We start from the raw sequence: 14,852 nt of genomic DNA on the forward strand, positions 1-14,852 counted from the left end.
TCACGCTACTTCTGTTCAGTGACAGATTTTGCGATTTCTATTAGATTATTTTCAGTTGTGTGCTAAGCAATTACTATTTTCAAAAATGTGGCATTTTTTAAAACCTTGAATAACATGAAAAAATTCATTCTTTCCAGAAATCGTATAAAAACAGTTCAAATTATATTATATACTGTCCTGATATTCTGATCTCTCTTGTATTGCAGCTTTAAAGTGCTATATTTTAGAATCCATTCATTAGAAACAGTGGTGCTGCAGAAAATACCATGTCAGTACAGTTCTATGAAGAAGGAAAAAAGAGTTAGGTTATGCATAATCCAACTCATATGCCTCTTCTCACACAAAATTGAGAGCTGTTTCTATACTGTGGCTGGATAAAATTATGTATTTTGATAAACAGTTTCACTGATTCATGATATCTGGAACCTGATATTTCCAGCAGCAGAATAGAATAAACAGCCGTTTTATTAAATATGAAAAAACTAAAGTATTGACTGTTTGCATTCTGGATACCACTGGAATAGCGTGGACATTTGGGGACATAATTATTGTCAAGTCTAAAAAGGAACAAAACAAAACAAACATTTCTAGGTGCCAATGGCATTTTCTTAGATGAAATAGGTATTTAAACATCAATGAGATCTGCGTGTTCGGCAGTGGAAATGTGTGTGTGTGTGTGTGTGTGCGGGCGCGTGTGCAGATTCTCCAGCTCGGCCCTACGCATGCTGGGGCTGCGCACGCGTGAGTGTGTGCCCTCGGCGTCCGTCGGGTTTGTCTCTCGAAGGCTGCTCACGAAAATTTGACCATTTAACCCTCCAGTCCTACAAAGAGACACAGACGTGCTTAACTTTGTGCACCGATTAATTCAAAAGACAGAGTACATCATAAAGTCGATCAACCTTGATTTTTGCAGGACTGGAGCTATAGGCAAAATTGATCGAATAAAGAAACTTGGTTCTTTGGTTAATCTGTTCCATAGGGTAAACTGAGAATTGTACAGTTTGGGACTTATTGGGGTGTTCTTCCAAAATGGACTGTGCAGACTGTGGCAAATTGAATACAATAACATTTTAGAAAGTCTGTTCACCCTTTAATTTCTGGGGTGTACTTGCTTTAGGCAACTATTCCAAGGTATGTTCTGTGCTTCTCCAAATCATTAACCCATACTGTTCATATCTGTTGAGCAAATATTATTATATTTATTCCCACCTTTAAAATGTGAAAAATAAATGGATGAGCTCCAAGCAGTATAACTGAATATTGATATTAAGATTGTTTTCCACATTTGAAACCCTGAAGTCTGTAACACCGTAAGTTCCTACTTGTGCAATAACTCAGGTCTACTAATTACCATCTCATTGGTGACACATATAGAAGCAATGATGCTCTAATCATACAGTTGCTGATCATGATATTATACTAATACTGAATTAAAGGATGTCTCACAACTTCTTAAACAAATGCAGTTTCTCAAGGGTTTCTAATTTGGCAGGAAATGTATTCTTCATAGCTAGACAGCTTTTTTTAAACTTTTCAATATATATATTTTTTTTAGAAACTATGCTGTTTTTAAGATACAGGAGTGTTAAAAAAATCACCAGTAAAAGCTGCTTTTTTGCACATTTTCAGAGTTAGCATTCTAGAAAAATAATGGTAAATGTTATGCCTACCAAAATCTCTGCTTATTCCACGTAACTGTGTTATAAAGAATGTGTATACCAAAATATGTATTTACATGGATAAACAATATGCCTTAAAGTCTAAATATGCATTTACTTCTATGACTGGATCATGCTTGTGTCCAGTGTGGAGGTAAATAATCCATATTTCATAACCTGCCATGGAAGGTTTTGTTTCTTTCCAGGGGAAAAAAAAAAAAAAAGAAAAAAGCAAGCAAAAATGTTCAGTTTCTTTTAAAACAATCCTAAATAATTTTAAAATTCTTGCATAAACTGACATATGTGAGGAAGTTTAGGAAAAGGATAAAGTTTTAGCCTGACACTTTCTCTTTAGAATTGGAAATGAGTTGACTCCTTCTCAGCAATTTGCACTGAGGAGCTGGCAAAGAGCTTGGTGTCGCCACTGAAACCCCAAGTTATTCCTTTGAAGGGGAAACTGTTCTGCACCGTCCCCTGTCCTTGTTGCAAAGGACACCGTGCGTACGGTGGTTAACGTAAACTAGCAGAAGGGTGTTGGTGAGGGTTTTAATGAGGACCGCTGTACACTCCTTTAACATGTACATTGTCACCCTCCGCAAGGATGCCCCTCTCAGCTGGCCGTATCTCCCTTTCTGACCTGTCTTCCGTCTCCTTCGGGTCYGTGCGTCTCCATCTCCGTCCTGCTCAGCCCTCTTCTCAGCCTCATGTCCGATAACTCCTCACCTGTCTCCTGCAGTTAGATCTTGGCCTGGAGGTGGGTTACGAAGCTAGACTGGGGGAAACCACAGCCACTTCCAGCAGCAGCAGTGGTGCCGGGGCGGGGGGAGAAGGACGCTTTGTGGCGGTAGGGAGATATGAGGTAGGACCATACAGACCGCGAGCAGAAGTCCTCGTTGACTTGCAGGCTCTGGGAGCGTGAATACGTTCAGGGACAGTGGCAGCCCTCCCACAGAAACCGCAAAGCCTGGTGCTACCACATTTCCCGCAAGCAGCTCGCATGCCTTGAGAGCGCAGTGCGACCTTCCCATCTGGGAAATGGGTCCGTTGGTCACGCCAGCCCCGGCCGGCTGCAGGCGGCAGGTTTGGAGGAGCCCACGGCGTCGCCAGCCCGTCAGGGAGCGCCAGGCGTCTTCCCGCTCGCCAGGGCCGCCGGGCACCTCTTCTCCCACGCATCTCYCGGCCGGAGTCCAGCCAGGAGCCACTTCAGCCTTACTTAGCCAGTAAGTCGATCTCAGCACTGCTGAAAAAGAGCCAATATACCCATAACCTTTCTGGCTGTACTAAAACATGTAATAAAAAATTCTTTAAAACAAGAAATTCTTTTAAAAAAAAACAAATTTCTTAAAAAACAAGAAATAAAAATTCTTCTTTCACTTTTAACAGACAGTAAATAAATATTTACCCTGAAGGGAAGAATTTACTTAAGCATATTCACTACACCTGAATTGGTGGTCTGAACATACTGTGGTTGGGTTGGCTTTAGTTTTCGGTCCTGTTTTATGCTTCTCCGTTGAGCGTTAAGGGAGAGAGAGGGAAYTTACTCTGCTTTCAGTAAAGTCCATAACATAGCTGAAAATAGCCAGCTCAACGCTACTGCAGAAAGGGTCTCAGGATAATTCGGAAGGGATTCGCAATAAAACCTGCTCTGAAAATTTGTATCAGCAAGGGTATGTGAGATTTTTTTTTCCCTGCTCACCTTCGGCACTGAGGAAACTTTTTTTTCCCTATCACTTTCTACCAACTTTCTGCCTAATTTATGAAGAGATCAAAAGTTTCTTTACACTGGAAAACTGTTGTGTTAAAAATGTAGAGATCAGCAGATTTGTCACATCCCATAAACTTAGTTTCCAGCCATTTATATTTTAAAGGATATTAAGCTCTCCTTGGTAGGATGTAAATCTGTATTACAGGACAAGATGTGGGGCCAAATTCCCAACCTTCTCTGGCTTCTTAATTCCTTTCCCAGTCGCTCTCAGCTGCCGTGAGGCCATCGGATGTAATCATCTGAGGACGYTCGTGTTAAAGGGAGTTGCGGAATGATGTATAGCGGTTATTAGAGGCTCTGCTTCACCTGCATGCTGATGTCTCAGTAACTCTTGGTTGCCAGAATTATCCCTTAGGGTTTGCTCAAATTTATGCCAACAGCCATCCCTGTGATTGGAGAAATGCAAAAGTGACCTTTTACTTTGATCCTGCTCTGAGCGTACTTGGGCAGACCGGAGAACTTAGTTCTTGAACGCGATGAACTCTGAACTGAACTGCAAACAGTAATGAAAAATAGCACAGCTGAAAGTAATTTTACTTGCAGTCACTTTCATCATCTTACAGTTCTTTACTCATCCTCTACGGCAACTGTATAGCCAGGTAAACTTAAGCCTCCATTAGCAGAATAAATTACATTTCTGCAGCAAACCAGAATTTAAAGATAGGGAAAGGAGGAGAGAGGGGGAGGCAGTGGTTACTGCCACTAAAGCCACATGAATTTCCCCCCTTATCTTTCAAATATGAAAGCATTTATTATCCCTCCACTACCTTTTTTATGCTGCCAGCTAAAAAAAATGCGTGTAATGATTATATATATTGCATTTAGTATCCAGAGGGCTAAGAAGTCTGTTCTCCCCTGATGCACATCCATCCTTCTCTTTATTATTTTTCAGCCAAAACTAAAACACAATTCACACATTACATGATGCAATTTATGTGCAATAGCATCAGCTCTTCCACTTATCAAACCCATTATAGTCATAAGTACATAACTCCCATTAACCTCAAAGACAGTGACTTAAATGTGAACCACAAGCAAGAATAAACCTTAAAGATGTCATTTAACAGCAGCAGGCTTGTTTTCTGCTGTGTGCCCAGTGGTGAGATGGCAGGCGCGTTCCTTCCCCCCCCCCCTTTTTTCTTTTCTTATACGAAAGTACGTTTTCCTTATCTTCAGGGAGATTAATTTAGGTTTGAAGGTGYAGTCATTTAGATGTGCTTAACATTTTTGACGTATCACTTCAGGTAGTGATAYTTCATCAGCTGAGTACAAATGCGAGAGGTGAAGCATCCCGGGAAGCCGCAGTAAGTTGGGCAGTCGGCTCCCACTTAATGCTAATGAGACAGTTTCTTGCAGAAATTTCAGCTCTGTAGAAGCTACAGGAGGTAGCACGGTTCATTAGGCTATGAAAGCTTTAAAATGTTAAAGGAACTGGTTTTCCTCTCTCATTTAAGTGAATTGCTAAAAGCTCTGCGTTGTTCCTCCATGGAACCTTGAATTCACTATTTTCTTCATTAACTTTGACCTTTTTACATGTATTTAAAAAAAAAAGTTAACTTTAGAGAAAGCTACTAGAAATTCATTTCCCCCAAGCATTTGGAAGTGTATTTAAGATTAGAGACACTGTGAGTTTCATAAAGGAAAGAAATGGATCTCATTTGCCAATATAATTTCTGTATAAAATGGATTTTTTTAATGTGCCCAAAATTAAGGATCATAAGTTCCTATGAATCATTTCTAAATTACTTTTAACAATAGGGATGTGTCTATCCTATTTTGCCCACATGTTCATTAGTAGCAGAAAGGCAAACTGAATTATGCTGCTTCTGTGGTCTGACATCTACCTAAAACACAACTGATCGGTAATCTGGAAAAAAACTCTGATCGGTGGCACTTCTATACCTACCCTTTTAGAAACTGATGCTTCTGATGTTAAGCTGCTTTGCTGGTGTCTGTCAGTGATCTGGAAAACAAGCTAGCGAGCCATCCATGTGGAGTTATAGGTCATTCAAAGGAAAAATACAACAATGTGCATGACACGTTTTTCTGAAGTTTGGTTCCAAGATATTTGCATAAATCTTTTCAAATAGCTAATGATGCAGATATATGCTTAATTCTTTGGTAAGCAAAAAGCCTGATTAAAGAAAATAACAGTGACTTCATTAAAACCTCTTCTAAGTATCCCTRAAAAAAAAAATAGTCTGTATCAGCTAAAAGGGGTTTAGTTCTAAACTGATATTTAACTGTTATTACAGGCAATCAGGCTTTTGTAGTAACTAAAGAAGGCTTCAAATGTAAATAAAAACAATGCTGTGATAATAAAATAGAAGTGAACTATTTTGCCACCTCCCTCGGCGTTTTCCAGCCCAGTGCAGAGCAGCGATGGCCCAGGGCTGGCTCCGACGTCCCCATTTCCCCTGCCCTTCCCTGGGGCCGCGCCGTGTTCGGCTGCGGCAGGTTAGCAATGTGCGTCAGCGAAGGCGGATTCAGTGTCCGCTCGGCTCTTGCCGGCTAGCAAACCCGCCAGCTCCCCTGTTGACCCGCTCACTCCTGTGCAATATCTGCTCTCTCGCAGGGCGCGGGGATGCAGCACGGTGCGCGTGACTGCCACGCTGCTGGACCTCGCGCTGCGCCGCAGCCCTTTACTCTTCCTGGCCACTTTATCCCCCTCATTCTCCAGCTGAAAAGGTGAAAAGGTAGGGCAGGGCGAGCGGGAGGAGGAGGGAGCATCTGTCAAATTTAGCTTCCAACTTCTAAGATGAACCTTAAAAAAGTGTCAGATGAATAGTCAGCTAAAAGGGAAAAGACTTGATGTTAAGTTTTGGGAGTGGAGAGATGAAATTTTAACCAAAGAGGTCACAATTATCACACTGTAGTTACTTTGCAGTTGGCAACGGAGAGCAACCTCTTGTCAGTAATTCAGCAGTCAGTACCTTTGTGGAGCTGAAGGATTTTGAAAAGAAATACAGCACTGTGGCACAGTATTTATGTTCGACTTGTTACCGTTGTAACTTCAAGGCGTGTATCTGGGGAAAATGAAACACCATATAGATGCTTCTGTAACAGGGTTATGGGGGTTGATTTTTACTTAAAAGAATCTGAAAGCTCTGTATTGTTTATCTGACTCTACAAAACTTTCTTCCCCAAGCTGGATACATAAGCGTTGACTTTCCTTGCAGCATGAGGTATGGTGTTAAAATCTTTTCATCTGGGCATAAGTTTATATAATGCAAATAGTGGAACTGTTCGAGTATAGGTTTGCCTTCCCTGTTGGTGAAATACTTAGTGGACAGGTACCTGAAGTTTTACAGCATTCGCTTTTGGCATGGCAGTTTTGATAAGTGTTTTAGTCTTTGTTTCAGTGCATTAAGCAGCGTTTTGCATAGGAACGTAATGTAAAAGAGTACATTTTAAAAATTAATTTCTGAAGTTAATCACCCGTAGTAACTTGGCTCCCAGGAATGGTTGTGCTCAGATTTAACTTCAGCTGCTTGTGAAGTGAGATTGTGGTAATGCCAGTCAAGAGGCACTGATGAGTACTTCTTTCACGGTATTTCTTGCTGGAAGATTTTAGATAAGACACTTAGGTCTTCTGAAAAAAATTCAGCTAAGGGCTTTGACCTTATATTTGAATATGGAATTAACACTCCGGTAAAGGTTAATGAACAGAAGAAGAGAGTAGAGAATTTTGACCGAAATACTTACAAAAAGAATTTAAACATGTGAAGATCACAGATCAGATTTGCTGCTCAGCACCTGCTCCTCCTCTGCCTTCCAGCCTTTAGGGGCTGAGTCTACTGGSAAAACAGAAAATAGAAAAAGGAAGAGTAGGGTTAGCATGTGGTATAGAAAGCCACAGAAATAATTATGCATTAAGCTATCGTTTTTAATTAATTATAGATCYTCTTCAGACAAATACCTACAATGCCTGCCTACTCTACGCTTGGTCTTTAGTTGGTGACATCAGGCAAATGATAAAATTCTGCTATTTGTTCCTTCCTTGTCAGGTAGCTGGTCACCAAGCTCCATTGGTAGCTTCTGTGCAATGGACGGAAAGGGGGAAAGATTAAACTCCTTTCCAAAATGAGAAGGAATTACCTGTGATAGCAAAAGTGAAAGGCAGATGTATTGCTTCATTTTTCTATTTATTTTGGCTTTCTCAGTTATACAACAGAAAGGGCCTGAATTTTACTGCAGGTTTTGCATTCTACTGTCTTCATTTTTTTCTCAGCTTTTTTTTTCTCTGTAAGAAGAATATAGGATTCTTCCTTTAAATGTTTAAAATGTGTTCATCTTTCTCTTGAACTGTGATCTGAAAATACTTCTTTTTTTTACTTCCTCATTAAGTTAATGGTTGTGAAAAGTAATTATTTTAGCATATAGTGAAATGTGCCATTATTACTGTTAGGCTCTTCATCCAAGAGCATCCACTTTAGCTTGGATATCTCTCATAAGCACTGACAACGAGGAATTCAGTCATACTTCAAACAAGAAGCAAACCAACCTCCTCCCCTCAAACACTTTCTTAACTTCTGCTTCCTAACACTCATGACACTGTTGTTGTTAATAGTAAATAATACTGGGATGGAGTCTTAGAATGAATGAAAAGTTAGTTGTCATAGGCTATTAATTTAATAATTGCTTTAAATTACTGTGCTCATGGTGTCTCTTACTAAAGGCATTTAACTTATGTTTAATGCTCACACTATTAGCAGAACCTGTGAGTTGTGAAAATTATTTTAATGTTCCAATAAATTAAAAATATTTTGCAGCTGAATCCCTTCCCACCTTCCTGAGGCTTGGGCAGAAAAGCCTACGCCGAAACGTAGCATCCCAGTGCCTGGGCTCAAGGCAGTCAGCGAGCAAGGCCCAGCCATGACCACAGTACCAAAAAAGACCTTCTGCACCGAGTCGTTTTAGAGCAGGGCCCAGAACTGGGGCTTTCCCCTGTTTCAGTGGCTATTTTCACTGTGCAAGAGCTAGTCACTGCAGAGCTAATATGTTGTCAGTATATTTGGWAGGGTTAATAAGGACAAAACAAGTATGGGAAAAAAAAAACAACAGTGATATGTATTTGTTAAGGGTAGAGAGATACCATTTTAACATAAAAGCCAAATCTCATGGTGGTAATGAACCAGATACGTGTGTAATTATCATTCTACTATTAAAAATATTATTATTAAAATAACTCCCAGCTCAATTTTCAGTGCAGCTATCATACCCAAATTAAAACAGTTATGAAGATATATATTTATTCTAGAGTTGAGCATGTTTGCATTGCTATGTATGAGTAAAAATAGCTCTTTTTTTTAACCTCGGCGTAAGTGTTACTGATATTGCTTTTGAGAGGCGGTAAAGCTTGCTTCTGGCCCTGTACCGATGGGGTTGGATTTGCCCCCCAAGCAGCCACATCAAATTCTGCACCACATGGGCTCTGCGAACAAGAGCAGGGAACGCCATTTTTTTTCTACAAAACCAAATCTCTCGGCCCCTCGAGGCAGAACTTAGATTTCAGTGTCGGTGACCCAGAGCCGAACAGCCACACAATCCCTCAAACAAGGGCGGCTCAACCTTTGCCGCAGGAGCCTCAAAAATGAGAGCGGTTCGTAAGGAAAAGCACTGCCTGCCTGCCGAGAGGGGCTGGGACTGCACCTGCAGCTCAGCTCCTGCCGCTCTACCTTCCTCACCTGGAGGGCAGGGTCCCTTTTTTTCCAGGATATGTTGCCGCTCATGCAGAGGTAATAATGCCCGAGTGTCAAATCTGTGCTTTAGGGACAGGTTTTCTGCATCTTCTCTGTGGAAACACAGCACCGCTGCCGGGTGGCCGGGGCCCCGCTCCCGCGGGCTCAGCCAGGCACAGAGCGCGTTGCTCCTTGCAGTCCTGTTCTGTCTTGTCCCCTGCCGCACTTGCAGCAGAAGAGGAGGGGGTGACTGCTGCCCAAGACGCGGCGTCAGACTCAAAGACAATAATAAACGCAAATGCAAAGAGCAAAGCACTCCCACAGGTGTTCTTAATTAAAGCAATCTAGCCCAACCCCCCATATCCAAATATAATCAAAAAAACTGCCTTACTACTCCCATATGTTCTGAGTCACTGCTGCAGCATACTACAGTATTATTATTTTCATAAGATTAAACCATTTTCTAAATAACCCACCTGTTAAATAAACACTCCCACTCTTCAAACATTGTTGTTTTGTTTTCCAGACTATGTACAATCTGGACTTATTTTAGATGGGAAAAAAAGATAAACTCTGAAGAATAGAACTGTATTTTGGCTATTTGAAACTATCCATCTTGTGTGCACATCTGCTCCTTTGCAAGCTGACAGAGCTCTTACATTAGAAGAGAATCACAGTTACTTATCCAGCTAGGAGCTAATGAATTTCCATCATGAGCCCACCACAGTCTTGGCATTTTTAACCTCTTCAGTACTTGAGTTATTTCCTATTCACCTGGCTCAACTTTCCAATAGATGTATCTTCTCAAAGGGACAAATCCTGGTCCAGGCTTGTTTTAACAAACTTGACACAYGAGCAAGAACAGCATTTGGCTCAAGTTTCACTGTATGATCGCATTTTCTGTGCTTTAAGCGCCGAGTTCCCTGTCATTATCCCATTTCAAGTCTATCTTGGAAATAAACAGCCTATTGCACACATCTAACAAATTTAGCTCGTCCTTTGGATCCCTCTTTCCAACCCATCATAGGAAACCCCTGGAAAACACAGGGTTAGTTCTACTGAATGCAAGTCTCCACACACAAAAATATAAATAATTTTTTTTWWAAAAATAATAGCTTTGTTAAATAGCTAACATTGGCATTTAACAGATTATATTTGGTATCATTTCTCTGTTGTAATAAATAGGTTATTTCGCCTGTCTGAGCTTTCTCAAATTGTCGGGAATCTCAAGGTACGGTTGGGTGAGATCTAGCAACAAGCCTAGGTTAAGAGGTCCCTGCTCCTGGCCTCCCGTTTCTGCCTCCGTCCTCCAGTTTGCCACCCTCCTGCTTCTGGTGTTAGGCCTGTCACGGGGTCACATAACAAACCAGAGCACAGAAGTCATTCGGCTTTAGAAACAAACAAACAGAACCCCATCGCCTTCCTTAGACTCTGTTTTTGCAGACCTCAGGACTGTGTTTCCAGCGTGAACGTAAAAGGTTGAAGCGATGCTGTGAAGGGAGCAAAACAAGCGTGAGCTGGGGTGCTGCGAGCAGGGCGAGTGGCGGCCACTCGGAGCAGCCTCGCTGCCCAGCCCAGCTGCCCGGGCCCGCGGCTCCGGCCGGCTCCCTCTCGGCTGCACCGAGGCTGCGTTTGCGGGGTTTCGCCGCAGCCCGGAGAGTCAAGTTTCTCCAGGCGCTTTGCTAATTCTTTCCACCATCCTAGACGAGCACTTTTCGCACTGCGGAAGATCATGCTTTAGAGATGTTTATAGCCTTGCCCTGGTATCCAGCTTGACATGCACGTTAGCACTATGGAGCCGGATCTGGAAGTCAGGGTGCAAACTCCTCAGGTGTGTTGTTTTCAGACTTAGGGCTGAAATCGGGTACCAAATGGCAAACAAAACATTCCCTCCAAATATTTCTCCAAAGTTTATTAGTAAGTATGTGTGGGCCATGAGGAATGCTTAAGATCTACCGCTAATACTAAATATTGGTTACAGGGAGCCATATACCTCATGTGTGTATATAGATATTTACCAGGGATTTAAAACGGTTTTAGCTGATTTTGTGTGCTCATATCTGAAAATAATATTTGTCACCAATAATTATGCAGGACAAACTGAGGCTTGCAGATCAGTTCTGACATTCTTATCCATGCCAAGTTATACTTGCACATAAAGTCCAGCTGAACTTGGTGAGACTGCTGGTATATGCTATTATATTCTGTGAATAATGGTACATGATATCTGACCCAAGGAAATCTAACTGATTGGCAGTAAAAGCTGGGCAGGTGATCATCTAAGTGCATAAAATGTGTCCATAAAGATGCACCAGCATTATGAGTTCATATAAAATTGCAGGCACAAAACTGGACAAAACTGCTTTTCAAAATCAGCCCCATTATATCCTGCTCTCTTCCACGGAGAGCCTTTGTGATAATAATCCTTCTGCTGTTTTGCATGTTCACACATATTTTCTTGCTCTTTGACACTCAGCACCTAGCAACTTGGCTCGTTCACCTTTAGCTGATATTTTTCCCATGCTTCTGAATAAGAGAGCATGCAAAATCCTCTATACAAGTCTCATACTCGATCCTTAAAAAGAACCCCTTTTTTCCCCAATACTAGTTCTGTTTTCCTCCAGCTACAGGCTCGCCTATATCTTTTAAACACTAAACCTTGTCAGTTTGTGATTTTTTCTAAGTGCTTTTATGCATCTTGACTCTAATGGAGACTCTTAGAAAATTGCACAATGCCTGTATTACTGATTTCACTTTGAATGAAGCTCACAAATTAATGGTATCTGTTAATTAGGTAGCTAAAGCTGGGGGAAAAAAAGTAATGCTTCTCATTTGAAGGTACTGTGCTGTAAAACACGTTAAAGAGGTGAGACAGATTTTAATAACTGAGAGGCTTTAATTAGAGCTGACATATGAACTGAGTAATATATAGACATATATATAGACATATGAACTGAGCCCAATATATAGACATTTATATAAACGTTTATGCATGTAAGAAGGGTTGCTTTAACTATAATCTGGAATTCTTACATGAATTAGCCTTATGAATGAGCAGGAACAAATACCATCTTAGTTGTGCAAGGAGAATGCCGATGCAGCCTTTGCTCCCAGGAAGCTCCCTGGAGAGCGCGCTGCAGCTTGCTAACTAGCTTGTGCTTCACGGTAGTGACCTGTTTGGCATCAGATCAGTAAACAAAATGTGCAAAGATAATGTGTTTGTTCTTCACCCACAAAGACTCTGAATAACGCAACTTCCATCCAATTTACTGCCCAGATCCATATGTCTTTTGTATTCTGTGGAGCCCTAAGTAAATACCACGAGTGCTTCCTCAGTGCCGGACCTAATTGAAAAATGGTGGAAAGTCTGGATTCAATGCAGTTCAGGTACGACGTGATAGATGAGAGTGAGTCAGAAGATCCAAAACAGGCTCTGCCGGCTTTTAAAAGACCATAGTCTTTGATAATTAGCAGAGAGGAAAGAAAAATATTTGACATATCTGAGTCTACGTTACTTTTTTTGGAAATGTAATGACCCATACGTCCACAGGAAGAATAAGAAGAGACTTGTATCACTTTAAGATAGCGCCTTTCCTTTATCTCTCCATCTCAGTCCTTTCCATATAGGAAGTCTAGGAATTGTTTCRGTCAAAGAATAGATTTTGAACATTGTATGTATGTCAGGATAGCATTAAATATTAAAGCAAGATATTAAAATTTCAAAGAACCTAAATTAAACCGAAGGTATTCAAAAATAAGTGTTCCTGAATATTTTACATTAAAGATTCCATAATTAACTTCAGAAATTTCTCGCATGAAGAAGATGAGGAGGTCTCGGGGCTGCGTCACACGCAGGGCCGTCGCGTGCGGGGTGGCAAGGCGGCCGAAGGAGGGCCCAGAGCCYGGACCAGGCACTGCGACCGCCGCGGCAGCCCCTGCCCTGCGCGCGAGGTTGCCCTCTGGCCCTTGCCCCATCCTTCTTCAAGTGGCCCGTAGGGCCGGCGCTGGCCCGAGCGAGGCGGCCAAGTGCGGTGAGCATCTCCTCTGCACCTGCCACCAGCGACCAGTTACCTCCTCCATTTCTTTGGGGTAAAATACACTTGAGTTTCTTTCATCTGCAGCTGTAAAACAAGCTGCTTAGACTCTGGGACATCTTTATGGCTTCCTTTTCCAGTCTCGTCTCTATCTTGTTCAAGTGCGGACACCGCTGCAGTACTGCAGCTCTTCTCTCCCAAATGTGATAAAGGGAATTGCATGCAGGACTAAAAACACCGTGGCTAGAGCAGTTTACTGAATTGAGGCTTAAGAAGACTGATGAGATATTATTTACGGTTATTGTAATTTTGAGCATTCTATGAAAGAAGCCTAGATTTATTAGGATAAGGAGGCTGGAAACAAAATCAACCAAAACTAAGTTATGTTTGTGTATTTCTGTAAAGAGATCTTCCTTCAAGTTAGTCATAAAGACAGATTGCCTACCCAGAGGCCACTAGAGAARCCTCTAACTTTAGTGTCTTCTAAAATTCTTTCAGCTAGGCTGGTCTCAGTTTCCCACCATCATAAAATTGTTTGCAACCTACCTATCCATTAATACTTTTTTGCTCCTGCCTGGATATAGAGATTTGAGACAGAGGTCTCAAATTGAGCACAGGATCTGGCCCAATATTTCAGTGTAATCAGAAAAAAAAAAAAAAAGAACAGCTAGTATAACAACTCCAATGGGGAAGTCTGAGCTTGGGAAAGAATTTTGTACTAAAATGGTCGGAGAAGATGTAACAAGTAACAAAAGAGAAAAGAAGCCCTCTTAATTTAGCTAGAAAATAAGCACTGCAGGAAAAGTCCGCCTCTCCTCTCTAAGCATCCCCTCTCTCCCAGGCTGTTTTCTCCTCATCTCACCTCTTCCCAGAACGATTCCCCCGGACGCGTGGTGCAGCTGCGCAGCAGCACGGGAGGGAGCCGGGGCCGGAGCTGGATGCGGGGCAGGCCGCGGCCTCGCTGCCTGGGCTGTCGGCGCTCTCAGCCACTCGCTGGCGAGCCCTCCTAGACCGGGCTTCGTCRCCCAGCTATGCCAAAAGCCCAAGTGCAGGGCATTTCTCCTCCCTCTGCCTGAGCTCTAAGCACTGTGAAATAGCCCTAGTTATAATAATACGCTTTGTAGAGATTTTAAGTGTTTTATGAGCATTAGAATTTATTGTTCTAATGTCTTAGTTTCACATGCATTTTTTTGTAAATTTTTATAAAAGGAAAGTTGCTACAAATCAACAGTATGCCAAATGTTTAGCTCTCTCAGAGAATTTGGAAACAGCAAATAAGGCCAGCGATTTACAGCACTGCTTGTACACAGCCGGAAGCCCTCCGGACAGTATCAAGTCGCCAGTTCATAAGCTGCATGTGTTAAGACTGCAACTAAGACTGAGCTATTGCGCCTGTTTCAAACTGCAGAACTAACTACACTAGTCGCAATAGCATCTGAGGCGCTTGCTCCCTGGTTTATGAACACTATGTTCACGCTGTACTATTTTGAACCACTACACAGAAGTGTGATCTTACAATTGAAGCCACTTATATCTGTGCAAAGCAAATAGAGACCAGTGTAAATAGGATAGAAAAGGCTGGCAGTTTCTGTCAATCAGTGCGAGCAGGCATAAATGACTTCACAAAGTAGAATATTGGTCTATGATAACGGGCAGAAGAAAACCTGCAGATTCAGTGGTACAGACTGTAATTTAACATTCACAGTTTCTGTCT

This window comes from Apteryx rowi, unplaced genomic scaffold (genome assembly GCF_003343035.1).
Source record: "Apteryx rowi isolate R43461 unplaced genomic scaffold, aptRow1 scaffold_39, whole genome shotgun sequence".
NCBI classification, from domain to species: domain Eukaryota; kingdom Metazoa; phylum Chordata; class Aves; order Apterygiformes; family Apterygidae; genus Apteryx; species Apteryx rowi.